Source organism: Ascaphus truei, chromosome 16 (assembly GCF_040206685.1).
Source record: "Ascaphus truei isolate aAscTru1 chromosome 16, aAscTru1.hap1, whole genome shotgun sequence".
NCBI lineage: Eukaryota > Metazoa > Chordata > Amphibia > Anura > Ascaphidae > Ascaphus > Ascaphus truei.
Genome location: NC_134498.1, coordinates 9,567,468 through 9,577,399, shown reverse-complemented (window position 1 = coordinate 9,577,399; position 9,932 = coordinate 9,567,468).

Genomic DNA, 9,932 nt, shown 5'->3' with positions numbered 1-9,932 from the left:
AAATCTTCAACACAAACGTACAGAATGTGATATTCTGAGAGATCTTACAGATGTTATCAAATCCCACAATGAATATATAGAAAATGTCTGTATAGAACGAGTCAAACAAGAATATGCCAATAAAACGTTTAATTGGGAGATACAGGGGCCACAATTCAGGTCATTTAGCTGAAAGAAGAGAAGCCGGTCAGCCGGTAGAGCAGGTCAGCCGGTCAGCCAGTAGAGCAGGTCAGCAGGTCAGCCAGAAGAGCAGGTCAGCCGGTCAGCCGGTAGAGCAGGTCAGCCGGTCAGCTCTGAGATCAGCATTACTTATATCCCCTAAACGTTGTCCCCTGCATGTAATGCTGCAGAACAGCCTACACTGCATATACTGTACATGAGATACTTAACCCTTTCTTTTCGCTCGACTAATCTGAATGATTTGCTAATTGGTTTGTAATTAGAGAGATATTTGTAGCAGAATCCCATGTATGTTATTTTTACCTTTTTAGATACCGTTTTGTGTAATAAAATATATGAGATCAGAGGGGCTTCCTGTTTGCACTCGTGTTTTGGCAGAAGTGTATATGTGACCCTATAAATCTCCCTCACACCTGGGCTTGGCAGCGTGACACTAGTGCAGCGTCCTGGGGAAGAATCACTGAGCTGTTAGCAATAGATACAACGGATAGAAAAGACACTACACATAGGTTTGATTAAAGAGAGTATTTTATTGAAATAATGAATCTCTTTGCTGGGAGGGGCCTGCAGCACATTGCAGAGCGATATAGTAACACGCAGAGCAATGCATTGCAGGCCCCTCCGGCAGCAAAGGGGTGAAGACCAATGCAGGGTGTATAAAGATCTCACTGATAATTCATGCACAAAGTGCAGTTTGTTGCTGTGATCCAGAGGAAGGCGAAACATAACCCCTGCTGTGCAATGGGGGAAAAAAATTCCTTCCTGACCCCATTAAATGGCGATCGGATGGTCCCTGGATCACTGCGCAGTGAGATCAGATGGAGCAGCACAGATCAGCGTTGTTATACACAGGGGCACACTCAGTATATAGAGATGCGGGTGATGGGGCCCTTGTGCCCCTGTGTATAACTCACCTGCTCCCCCATCCCCCTGCATATCTATCCCATTCACCCCTTTTCCTCCCGCATACCTCGCAGGGCCGGCCGGCCATTAGGCGGTCGCCTAGCGCGCAGAGGTCCTAGGGGCGCATTAATAATCATTATTATTTTTTCCTCTTATTATTTTATTTATTTATCTTTTTTTTTAAATTATTATTCTTTTTTTTATCCAGTATTTTGGCGCCCTTTTATTTTTATTTTGCGTTGCGCTGGGGTGCGGTCGCACCCCCCTGCAGCCCCGATATCTACGCCACTGTTTATTTTATTATTTTATTTATCTTATTATTTTTTATACAACTGGGGCACAAATTTTAAGTTTTGCCTCGGGCGCATGAAACCCGTGCTCTGGCCCTGCTCCTTGTTCTCTCTCACCCTCTCACGCCCAATATCCCTATCTCCCTCTAGTACCCGCCCCTCCCTCAGCCTTCCTGATCTTATCTGCCTCTCCTGCGGTCAAACCAACTTCTCAGGGCCCCTAGAATACCCCTGTATCTACGCCCTGGCTCCTCTGCTACCTGCACCTGGCTTCTTCTCCGCCTAAAAAAGGTGAAGCAGCAGATCTGTCCGCACCTCTCGTATTCTCCTACCTGCTCCCGGGGTCTTCTCCTCCGCCTAAAAAAGGTGAAGCAGCAGATCCGGCCACACCTGTCGTATGCTCCTTGGTCATCGTACACCACGTCTGCGTCATCGGCCGCCTTGTAGCCCACCTCATTGTTCCACTTGACGCCCGCTTTGTCGTATGCCTCGTCGTCCGCCTCGTAGCCCGCCTCGTCGTCTGGTGGCACAAAGGGCACCACCTTCGTGTGTGTCCTGATCTGCAGGAGACATGAAGTGTTTGTAACCAGGGACAGTGATACTCTGTATCGCAAGAGCTCCTGTGCCACTTATACCCCATCCCCAATACCACGTTATACCGCCCTCCACAGGGCAAATACCCGTTATACCCACCTCCCCAGGCCCAGTACCCAGTTATACAACCTTCCCAAGGCCCAGTACCCTGTTATACGCCCCTCCCCAGGCCCAGTACTCGTTATACCCACCTCACCAGGCCCAGTACCCATTATATACCCCTCCCCAGAAGGTCATGTTTCTATTTATCAAAAATACATTGAGTTACCTCTGGTTTTCAGGCATGTCCTGGGGGAGTTATCACAGAGACACAGAAACGTCGCTGAGTTTGGGTTAGTAACTCCCTTAACTTCTCAGCAGTTGAATTCCCCATTAGGCGCTTAGCACGTTAAAAACAAGCGTTGCTATTTCTCTGCATGAAGTTGCAGGTAATTGGAAGAGTTACACAGTGACGGCTATTTCATCACTCACCTTCTTCCCCCGAAACGGTCTTTTCTGTCTTATTTCCGGCTTCACATCGGATATCCATATCCATTCTTGGCCTCTGATCTGTATGCAAGGCAATGCTTTAAGACAGGGTTGCACAACCTTTTCCCCCTGCTCCCCCCTCCACCTTCCCCACCTTGTCTCCGACGTTCTGATGTAACGACGTCATGTGATATCACGTTGCTATGGCAATGCCACATCATGTGACGCCACATTGCTGTCGCCAGAAGCCGCCGGAGACAAGGAAAGGGAACTTACAGAGGCCTTGCACGCGATCTCCGGCATTTAATTTAAATGCTGTGGGGAAGAGCGAGGGGCCTCTGTAAGCGCCGAGCCCCTCCTCCCAAGAAAATGTCGTGCCCCTTGATTTGCGCACCCCTGCTTTAAGAGATATTCTGGGACCCTCCAACTCCTCCATCAGACCCTTCCTCATATTGACTGACCTTGCAGTGCTCTGCACTGACTTGCACTGACCTGCTATGGTGCCTCTCAAAATACCATGCTAACTCATTCTGAACATACATGTGTCCTTTTTACATGTTACTCAGCTTGTATGGGCCACAGACAGCTTTCCCGGGGTCCAGGACTAGTTTCCACCGGGGACACTCACCCATGGGTCGGCGACTTTGCGAGAACCCACCCCCCCCAACCTGTTTTCTCTTGCACTGCCATAGACAACAACATTTCGGCCTGCTGCTCTTTCTCAGGTAAAGTGGCTAAACCCACTAAATCCAGCAAAGAAAGGCCAGCAGCCGAAACATTGTAGTCTGTGGCACAATAAATTATCTATTTTTATTCAAATCCGTGTGCCCTTTCCCATCAATCATATTGTATCCATTGGACGAAATGCCGGTCTTCCCTGAGACTAAGGGGCACCGGTAAAAGTATCACTACTTATTGTTTTTTTTTGGTGTGCAGCAAATCCCCATCATTTTTGCGTTCTCTTGCTCTGCCCCAATCTGACACACCACCTTGCTCTCTCACCCCCCTCTTAGACTCCCCTGTCACCCTTTCCTTCCTCAAAGGATGTCCTTTAATCAGATCTTACCCAAATTGTCTCCATCTCCCTTGGAAATGTTCTGTCTTTAAGCTGTGCGGCTCCTCTTGATCCGAACTTTCTTAGCTGACCCCTTTAGGTTTCGGCTCCGAGGGTCTAAAAAATAAGCGACTCCGAAAAGATGTGAAATATGCGCACGGGTCCTAATGGGGCACTGAGGGGGAGACTTAAATACTAGTAAATATAATCTACTGTGCTAACAAATATAATCTATTAACTAAGAAATATAACTTATTAAACTAAGAAATATAATTTATTAAACTAACAAATATAACTTATTAAACTAAGAAATATAACTTATTAAACTAAGAAATATATTTTATTAAACTAAGAAATATAACTTATTAAACTAAGAAATATAACTTATTAAACTTAGAAATATAATCTATTAAACTAAATAAATATCTATTAAACTAAATAAATATCTATTCAACTAAATAAATATAATCTATTTAAAAACAATACAATAAAAAGCTGGAGAAATGATACGTCAACCAAGCAACAGATGTGATGCCAATAAGCGTTGAACTCCTTGCAGATCCACCGTCAGCTGGTTGTGGCAGAAAGTGGTGACATACAGTAGAACAGAGTGGTTGAGCTGTAACCACGGCAGTCAGGTCAGAAATCAACACAATATTTTTTGAAATTTAGAATGAGAATGTTCTGTATGTCACATTCTGGGCTCAGACTCTGAGCCCTGTCACATGTTAGCAGCTTGTGATAATAGAAAGTATCCATATACTGGTATGTGATAAGAAACATGAAGGTCATTTTATAATGGGTCCCATAACCTGCTTTATATGAAGTATCATTTTACACTAATTAGTAGAGATGTTACATTTTGAAAAATAGCACTTCTGGCGACATTGTTCATTTTCTCTACAAATGATAAATGAAAAAGTTGGATAAAACGTTATATGTGTGTGTGCGCGCGCAATATATATATATAGAGGTATCAGTACCGTGTTAGCCGAGCTTCAATAATCAAAAAATAAATAGATAATACCGTTCTGTGGCTAACGAAATGCTTTTATTTGTGCGAGCTTTCGAGATACACTGATCTCTTCTTCCGGCGATGTTACAATGAATGAAGCAAGCAAAAGGTATACTTAAAAACAGTGTCTCTTGGAATGTTATCTGTGCTGGTCCTTCCCCCGGTGTGGATGTGTTTTATGCCTAGAGACAGCTGTGTGTGCATAGATATAGCACAGTATGTTAAATTACGCTGCGGGGTCATGTGACGTCACCCTCGTCAAATGCCGCTGCAGGTCACATGACGCCGCATCAAGGTAAGGGGGGGGGGGGGGCGCGAGCACCGGCAGGGGGGCGAGCTGCAAAAGTTTGTGCTCCCCTGGTATAACCAATAAATAATATAGCTGATATAGCAATTTGGTTGTGGCTAGAGAGAGATTATAATGGCAGTGAGAATTAGTGGTCAGAATTAATAACAGTGCAATTACTAAAAAGTAGCTGTAATAAAATAATAATAAACACTATGCCTAAACACAATAAAAGTCCAGAAACCTAGCTCTAATAGCTATGTTATAACTCAATCATAAAAGGATCCAATTCGGGCGTCCTCTGGAGCCCTGGCAGCTCTCTTCAGGGAAACAACCACCTCCTCGATAGATATCTAAACAAAAAAAAGAAGAGAAAGCGCCCGCTCCATGTGTAAATTCGGTTTAACAATTTCATTTCCTGGACAAGATAAAAATAGCAAACTCACAAACATCCGTTTGGTAAAAGCATTGTGTGAGACAGGCTCGGGCTCCGTGGTAATCCGGTGGTCACTCCGCAGCTCCAGACTTTGGACGATGACCGGGAAACTCGATAGGCTGCGCCCCTCGCAGTGTGGTCCTCCAGCAATCTGTGGTATGTTGTGGTTCCACTGTAAATCCGGTGTCTCGTCTTGGTCGCGTACCAACTTCCCTTCCGGCGTCAGGACGTATAGTGTGGCAATAGCAACGAGAAGAAAGTACTGAGGTGGGGTTGGATCCTCCTCGGTTATTTCTTGTTTTATTAATAAATAATTTACTATATTTTAATCTCTGGTGCGCATTGTGTGCATTTTTCTTCTTGTCTGCACAGTGCTTCAGATGCTGCATCTGAAAAAATGCCGGTGGATCGGGATGTGAGGTAGGAAAGTGATGTCCGCGCCGGAACGTTATTGCCACGCCTCCAAATATTTATTGCCACGCCCCCAATCGCACCCGCTGCATACCCTGCAAAGCCATAAAAAAGCTCAGGCTTCAGCAAGTGTATTGCAGCGTGTGTGCCTTCCCTCCGTCTGAAATACTATAGACGCAGCCTTATCGACGCTTACTAAATAGGCCCGTGTCTCTCTCTCTCTCTCTGTGTCTCTCTCTCTCTCTCTGTGTCTCTCTCTCTCTCTGTGTGTCTCTGTCTCTCTCTGTGTGTCTCTCTGTGTCTCTGTCTCTCTCTCTGTGTCTCTGTCTCTCTCTGTGTGTCTCTGTTTCTCTCTGTGTGTCTCTGTCAAAAGAACATTTCAGTATTGCCAAAGCGTGAGTAAAAGGGGGTGTGGGACAATGATTACACGAATACTAGGGGGTACGGTATAATGGTTATACAGTACATTACTTTTGTCTCTCTCTCCCTATGTCCCTCTCTCTGTCTCTCTCTCATTCTCTGTCTCTCTCTCTCTCTGTGTCTCTCTCTCATTCTCTGTCTCTCTCTCATTCTCTGTCTCTCATTCTCTGTCTCTCATTCTCTGTCTCTCTCTCATTCTCTGTCTCTCTCTCTCATCCCTGTATGATAGGTATGTTCCAACTCTATTTTTTGCTCTTCTTTTCCGTTTGAGAGGAGGGAGTCCCTCACCTCTTCAGCCACACACCAGGAACGCTGGGTTGCTTTCAGACGCTCGGAGAGGCGGATACAGTCGTGGATTGCAGGCACTGATTTATCTGGTAAGTACCGCAAACATGCTTGAACAAGGGCCGTAGACATTTTATTTGATGGTTTAGATTATCATTGTCTGTGGTTGTTAGTTATTGGTATTAGAGTTTTTTGATGTTGTTACGAATCAAATACATTTTGAAGTAGTAATCCCCTCCGAACTGGGCATTCCTGGCCAATAATGCCCTGGCTGTAAGAGTTGAAGGGCCCAAGCAAAGCCCCCACCTCTATACACACTAACACTGCAGGGGCATCAGAGTGTCTTGTTGTCATGGCAACAGGGGGTGTCACGTGATGTAATTTGTTTAATAAATTATTTTTTAAGGTGTCCCGGTTTTTCATTTTCGAAATCTGGTCACCCTATTGATCAAGCAGAAAAAGTGAAGAAACAATTGTAGTTTTGCTAATGGACGTCATTTTGGCATATCATTCGCTTTGAGGATACCCATTAATATGAAGAAAAATAACATCGATTCCCAATGTAGCCCCCCTTCCCTGGGCCAATCGCAGATCGGGCCCCCCTCCTCTGTACTAGGGTCTGGCTACGTGTCTGAGTGTGGTGCATACCTGCTGGCAACAGGGGGGCCTGAGTCTCCCGCGATGGTATGGGGGATGACAGGATCAGGTTTCTGGGGTGAATGCCTCCGTCTTATCAGAGCAGGATGAAATTTCTCTTCAGAAGGACTTGGAGAGACTGGAAACGTGGGCAGGTAAATGGCAAATGAGGTTTAATACAGATAAATATAAGGTTATGCATTTGGGATGCAAGAATAAAAAGGCGACTTACAAATTAAATGGAGATATATTGGGGGAATCCTTGATTTTATTTATTTATTTATAAAATATTTTACCAGGAAGTAATACATTGAGAGTTACCTCTCGTTTTCAAGTATGTCCTGGGCACAGAGTAAAACAAATAATACATGGTTACAAATACAGTTACATAAATGAACAAGGTATACATTTATATACAAGACATTGCATGCACAGTTAAAGAAAATATATATTATGAGCGTATGAAACAGTTACAGACCAGATTAAAGTGTGAGACAGCCTTAGATTTGAAAGAACTTAAGCTGGTGGTGGATATGAGAGTCTCTGGTAGGTTGTTCCAGTTTTGGGGTGCACGGAAGGAGAAGGAGGAACGTCCGGATACTTTGTTGAGTCTTGGGACCATGAATAGTCTTTTGGAGTCTGATCTCAGGTGATGGAGAAGGATTTAGGGGTGCTTGTAGACAGCAGGCTTAGCAATAGTGCCCAATGTCATGCAGTAGCTGCAAAGGCAAACAAGATCTTATCTTGCATCAAACGGGCAATTGATGGAAGGGAAGTAGACATAATTATGCCCCTTTACAAAGCATTAGTAAGACCACACCTTGAATATGGAGTACAATTTTGGGCACCAATCCTAAGAAAAGACATTTTGGAACTAGAGAGAGTGCAGAGAAGAGCCACCAAATTAATAAAGGGGATGGACATTCTAACTTATGAGGAGAGGCTAGCTATATTGGATTTATTTACATTAGAAAAGAGGCGTCTAAGAGGGGATATGATAACTATATACAAATATATTCAGGGACAATACAAGGAGCTTTCAAAAGAACTATTCATCCCACAGGCAGTACAAAGGACTCGGGCCATCCCTTAAGGTTGGAGGAAAGGAAATTTCACCAGCAACAAAGGAAAGGGTTCTTTACAGTAAGGGCAGTTAAAATGTGGAACTCATTACCCATGGAGACTGTGATGGCAGATACAATAGATTTGTTCAAAAAAAGGTTGGACATCTTTTTAGATGGGACAGGTATACAGGGATATACCAAATAAGTATATATGGGAAGGATGTTGATCCAGGGATTAATCCGATTGCCAATTCTTGGAGTCAGGAAGGAATTAATTTTTCCCCTTAATGGGGTTTTTTGTTTGCCTTCCTCTGGATCAATAAGTAAGTATAGATATAGAATTAAGTATCTGTTGTCTGAATTTAGCATAGGTTGAACTTGATGGACGTACGTCTTTTTTCAACCTCATCTATTATGTAACTATGTACCTATGTATGTAATGGTGCAGCGCCTCCATCTCTGAGCCCCAGGAATACGGGTGGAATCCTTCCAGAGAGTCCCCCCCCCCCCCTCGGGGATGAGAGATTCCAGTCTCACACTGTATATCTTTAAAAGCAGCCGCAGCTCTTTATTCACAGCAGCAGAATAGCAGCAACAAGACTATATATCAGGTACAGGGTGTCTTCCTCCACACAGGACTGCTCTCCCTCAGGATGGTCTCTGTGTCCCTGCCACCACCCCAGGTCAAGGGCACCCAGGGTGGGGCTAGCTCTTCCCTCGCCCCCTAAACAGGGTGAGAGGAATTGGTCCACCTCCCTAACTAAGGTTGCATCAGCTCTACTCAGAGGCTGATGGCTCCCCTTCTCCAACGGCCAATTGATATAGGCTCTCTCTGTCACCCTGGGCCAGCCAGGTGACAGACTCAGCAGACTCTAACTCTGGACTGAACTCTTAACTCTGACACACACTTCTACTAAATAAGAAGTGCACTGCTCTTTATGATATTGGCAGGCACTGCCCCTGTGTCTCTGCCTACCACACAGGGTCAGGTACCAATTTCAGGAATGTCCCGTTATTAGCGTAAACACAACAGAGTTCCATGGATCTAGCATTAAGACTGTAAGCTCTGCAGGCCAGGGATTTCCTTTCCTATTGTCTGATTTTGTTTGTTGCACTTATTGTACTATAATTCTCTGTACTGTATTGCCTCTCTTATAAAGCGCTATATAAATAAATATTTACATACATAATATATCTTAATGCATCTTAAGACACCTTAGAGTTCCCTCTATAAGACACTTTATGGTCCACTCAAGTGAATAGTCTGTAAGTAGGGTGACCATTCGTCCCGGTTTTGCCGGGACAGTCCCGTTTTTTTCTGCCCTGTCCCGATTTTAGCTCCGTCCCGGTTATGTCCCGATTTTTGTCCCTGGTCCCGGTATTGCGGGGCAGCGGCGGTGAGGAGAATGCGGCGGCCGGTAAGTATTTTCTATGTGTGTGTGTGAATGCTGCCGGGGAGACTGAATGAAGGAGAATGCCGGGGGCGGGACTTAGAATGCCGGCCGGCCCGCAGGGGATTGGTTGCAGGCAGGTCAGAGGAAGCCGGGGGCGGGACTTCCGCTTTGTGCAGAGCACAAGTGTCTTCCCGCTCCCGGCTCCTCTGTTCGCGGTGAGTGTCCCCTTTCTGTCCCGGGTCCCAGCCAGGGGGGGTAATAGGAGGTGGTAGCGGGGGTGCGCCTACCTTTGTACCACCTTGTACCTTTGCCCCCCTGGCGCTCCCACCATTGCCCCCCCGGCGCTCCCACCATTGCCCCATCGGCACTCCCACCTTTGCCCCCCGGCGCTCCCACCTTTGCCCCATCGGCACTCCCACCTTTGCCCCCCGGCGCTCCCACCTTTGCCCCCCCCCCCCGGCGCTCACAGCTTTGCCCCCCGGCGCTCCCACCTTTG